At 36.2% G+C, this 5,413-nt stretch overlaps 1 pseudogene; it reads right to left on the reverse strand.

The window, feature by feature from the left end:
* Positions 1 to 2,227: 2,227 nt before the first annotated feature.
* LOC120175374 lies at positions 2,228 to 5,002 on the reverse strand (annotated as a pseudogene).
* Positions 5,003 to 5,413: the final 411 nt, after the last annotated feature.

Below are 5,413 nucleotides of genomic sequence, written 5' to 3' on the forward strand. Positions count from 1 at the left end.
TAAACATATGATTTTAAGTATCTAACAAAAGAATAAACTACTTACGCAGATAATACTTTTAAAACTATTTTAGCGATCTCGATAATATGAGTGTTGTTATTTTTAAAGGTTTCAAGTTTAAATAATTGCGTCTATAAAATGTACGTTATCAAATTAAATATTTTTAAATAATAATATCTTATAATCATATATATATATATATGAGAAAATAATCTCAGTGATCAAAATGCCTTATATATACGATTTTAACCAATTTTTTTGGATTTGCCAAATATCAACTAAATCGCAATGCGATCGATAATTCGCACGCGATCTCCGATATCGCAAATCAGTTTCCAGATTCGCAACACGAACTTCGACTATCGCAACGCGAACTTCGACTATCGCATTGCGATTTACATATTCGCATTGCGATAGTCCAAGTTCGCATTACGATAGTCAAAGTTCGCGTGCGATTTTCCAAATTCGACTATCGCAACGCGAACTTCGACTATCGCATTGCGATTTACATATTCGCATTGCAATAGTCGAAGTTCGCGTTGCGATTTTCCAAATTCGTTGCGATAGTCGAAGTTCGCGTTGCGATTTATTCCAAATTCGTTGCGATAGTCCAAATCACACGACTGGTGGTATTGCATTTGTTTCTTAAGAATTTTCTCTAAAAAGATATTCGCGACACGTATTACCACCACGACCCGACCGACCCGAGACGAGACGAGAAGGACGGCGGCGGCGACTGCGCAAGAGTCCCCTTGTTCTCTATTACTCAACAAGGAAGTGGGAAAGCCAAGCCTTAAATACCCATTCCCAATAGTATTACAATACTATGTGGGATTGAGCATTGCCACACTTGTTTCCAATACAATGTGATTATTCAGGAAACAATTAACAATCATGCACCTTAAAACAACTGAATCAGCAACCAATTGCATTAGTATTATACGATTAAATATGTCATAATTAAAAGTTCAATCTACAATCAATCGCGATTATTGCAATTTAAGCAAAACATTCAAAAATAATATCACTATTTAAGGCTCAATCCCACATAGTATGAGAATAAGTGTGGTAATGCTCAATCATGTATTAAACACATAGTTTACCCATAAATTTAATGGCTAAAATTGAGGTCAAATTTTTTATTTGGTCATTAATCTATTACTTAATTTTTGTTTTGATCATCCAACTATTATTTTTAATGATATTTAACGTTATGTTTTAGTTCTACTTTAGTCTCCTTTCATCAATAAATTAAAGTTGATGTTTACGTGATATTTTCTATTATTTTTTATCGTTGATGTGCCATTACTTTAAGATGACACACATCAACATCACCATTAATTTTTTAATAACGAGTGATTAGAATAGAAACAAAATAAAATATTAAATATAATTTTAAAAAAGTAATAATTAAGTGATCAAAATATAAAGAAATTAAGTAATAGAGAGAGTTTACCTAGTATTTAAAACATAACTACATGTCTACAACTACTTGTGCTAATTATAAATTCAGGACCTGAAAATCCTACCCATTTTGTTGTTCTTACTTGGTGGGTGAGAAGTAGAGATGGGCACGAAACTTGAACTCGACAAATTCCGACTTAACCTGATCGAGTTCGATCTTTTTAAAAGAATTCGAGTTTGAGTGAGGTTTTTAGAAATTATATTTGGGTCTAATTCGAGTTTTGAGGTAAAAAATAATCAATCCGACTCAACCCGAAAATTAATATAAATTTACCTTATATATATAGAATTAATATAAATTTACCTTATATATATAGAATTAATTTCAATAATAATCCTATATATATATATATATATATATATTTCAATTAGATCCCTATTTTTATTGAATAAAAATAATATTTTTTATAAATATATTTATTTCAAGTCGGGTTCAAGTTTTATCTCAAAAAATGAATCGAGTTCAAGTCATATGAAGTAATCCCTAAACTCGAGTCAGGTTGAATTTTAGGATGAGGGTATTTATTTTAGGGCCGGGTCGGGTTGACCTAAAACCCGACCCATGCCCATCCCTAGTTTTGTTACAACCACCACCATCTTCTTGCTCTTTTACGACTGCTCCGCTGGTTGAACAAAAGCTTGTTGGGAGTAAAGGGTAATGACTAAAAAAAGACAAATTCGACATGTTGGGTGCCCAAAAGAGAATCTTCCGATGACTATTTAATGCAGTTTACCCAAAAGAAACTTATTGAATAACTTTTACAAAGTTCAGCACCTGCAACAATTCAATTTGATCCTAAAAATACAATTGTTAAACGCAAATTTCCTCAGACAAGATGAACATATAGGCACCACATTGGGAGTCCAGAACTAAAGGCCTAAAGGTCAATTGGATGAAGCTGTAGTATTGTTAGTCCTTTCTTTCACCATGGTCTTAACAAAGAGCTCCCCTGCCCTATACGATGATCGAACCTGCAACATGGAAGTTCATGTCCGAATGTGTTATTGTAACTTGCCATATCGAAAACCTTAATGAACTTGAGCAGAAGTTAGTGTATCGACTCGAAATTATCAGCATGGTAGGCTAGTAGCGGACTCTTGATTCGGTAGCCAGTTATTGGAGAAACTCGAATTGATTTAACTAGAACAATGAGTTTCTCTATGGCTACCTCAATTTGGTGGTAAAATTTCACCTTTTATGTTCATTGAATGGTGCGACTGAAATCCACAAAATACTAGTACAATCATCCAAAGCAATGAAATGCAGGGAGCTTACCAGTGGTCCACTCGCTACATAACGAAAGCCGATTGATTCCCCGTATTCCTTCCAGAAAGCAAACTTTTCAGGCGTAACATATTCTTTGACGGTCAAGTGGAGCGGTGTAGGCTGCGTAAATATGAGAGCATTCAAGAAAAATACTTTCTTTGTTAACGAGTCGATGATTATAATGCTGGTATTCATAACTCATAAAATCAACTTGAGCTATCACGGGCTTTGGCCCAAGGCAGGAGAAGTGGTAGATTAAACATGTTTTATCAACATGACGACAATGATAATGAAATCATAAAAGATGAATTGATCCATAAGAGGAACCATCAATTAACTCGAGAAGAACAATAAGTAGGAGACGAACCGTAAACAGTCTTTCATACAACATGAAAATCGCTATCAACATATAATGGGCAAACACTGCTAGGTTATACAAAATAAAGGTTTGACATTTGCGGGATTCAAGCTAACAAGGTCTATCTATCCTCCAGCCAAAGTCCCGATGCTTGGGAATTCATTTATGCTAGAAATCTTTGCATATAAAAATTTTACCTGTAGATATTGTCCAAGTGTAAGAATATCAACATCTATAGCCCTTAAATCAGCTAGGGCTTCCTTTAACTCATCGTCGGTTTCACCAAGGCCGAGCATTATAGAAGATTCGTTATCATCCCTTCTTTGCTGAGCTTTGCATGTCTTAGAACTGACAAGCTCTGTTCATACCTGCAACATTAAACAAAGTAAAACCCTTAACCAGCTAGTACAAGCACACCGATTTTGGTTCTCAGAGAGTGAAATACGGTTGGTGAAAATGCTAAATACCATGGTCTTTACATGCTTTAGAAGCCATCATATTTCGTTGATACGTGATTGCAAAACATGTAATTCAAGTAATAGTGACATAATTCCATAAAACACTAGGTCAATGCCGTCTACTCAGTTGAACTGGAATGACTGAATGAATGCGCTTACCCAGCCCGAGGATCCCTGACAATTCTTTGGAGACGTTTCGCAGTTTCAATGTTATGAGCAAAGACATCTAGTCCAGAGTGTACCAGAGTGTCTACAGCTTTCAAATCACCTCGGAAATCAGAAGTTAAACACTCAACCATGATGTCCGGCTTGAGTTTCTGCACATTATCATATAGAAACCCTCTAAAATTCAATAGACATTCCAATCCGGTCCTCAAAAATATGAAGAAAATAAAAGGGGAACAAAAGCAGCTGCATGCAGATGCAATAACGAGTTCGATATACAACCTTCATAGCTTGGACAGTCTGAGCAAAATGCCCACTTCCACCATCAGGTAAATCATCACGATCTACGCTAGTCAGAACAATATAATCCACACTACAAATACAAACAGCACCAGAATCATAAATTATGCTACAACTATTTAGACAATAAAATCAATTACCGAATACTAAGCAGCAAGGGAAACCCGGATATTCAGTTCAACAATCGAAAGCCATTGATAAGCAATGAAGCACAAACATTTGTAAACAATAGAAACTAAACAAGGCAAAGCTTACCCCCAACTGGAAATGGCCTGAGCTGTATTTTCAGGCTCCATGGGATCAGGCGGCGGCGGATTCTTACTAGTTTTAACCGCACAAAATCGACAGCCTCGTGTGCAAGTGTCCCCAAGCACCATTATCGTTGCAGTCGCAATGCCATCCCCACCTCCGTTCCAACACTGTCCAGAAAAATCGATCACTTAACAGTAAAAATTCAAAAACCCTTCTCCATTAATAGCAAAAAAAATGTTATCAAAAATTAAGATTACCTCTCCAATGTTGGGGCACTGAGCTTCCTCGCAAACGGTATTGAGTTTCAAGCGAGAGAGAGATTGTTTAACCTCATCAAACCTCTGCCCTTGCGGAGCTTTCTGCCTCAGCCACTCCGGTTTCTTCACGTTAGGGTCTCTTCCCGTAAATTGCCCCATCCCGCCCGGGTAGGATCCGTTTTTCGTACCCGACTCCATCAACTTCCCGGCCGCCGATAACGGTTTGGGTTTCGGCGGCCTTTTGGCATCGATCTGCGAGGCTGAATCTAAAGACTCGCATCGGATTTTCACTCGTGAAACCGAAAACGATGGCTTACGGGGCCTTGGAATGGGAATTGATGCTGAGAAAGAAGGTTTTGACATTGATACAGCCATTTTTCTTTCCAATTTCTGAACAAGAATCTGAGAACTGAAAAAATGTTGAAAACTAAGCCCATTTTAATAGCGTGAAGGATTCAATGCCAGCCAGTGGCTTCGCTTTGTTTTGTCCGCCAACACCAAAACATAACCCAACTCTGTCTGTGCATTTAAACGGGCTTAATCTTAACAAAAAAAATGCCTTATTTCAAAAAGGGTAAAATATAAAAATGGTCCCCAACTAAAGGATACTATTTTATTGAGTTCATAGACTATTAAAAGTTACAAAATGACACTCTAACTATAGAATGTTACTTTGTTATGTCCATTTACTATTAAAAATTATAAAATGGCCACTCAACTATTATTATGTTCCAAACTCGTCATTTTTCGATAAAAAATTAGCGATTATCTAAGTTGGACATTAACATAATGATTTAGATATGATAGTCGAACCTAGACCATCAAAGAATATCAATAATTCCTTTACTACTACGAAAACCACTTGGTTTATGCATATGATAATATTCTATGA

This window comes from Hibiscus syriacus, unplaced genomic scaffold (genome assembly GCF_006381635.1).
Source record: "Hibiscus syriacus cultivar Baekdansim isolate YM2019G1 unplaced genomic scaffold, ASM638163v2 tig00112206_pilon, whole genome shotgun sequence".
NCBI lineage: Eukaryota > Viridiplantae > Streptophyta > Magnoliopsida > Malvales > Malvaceae > Hibiscus > Hibiscus syriacus.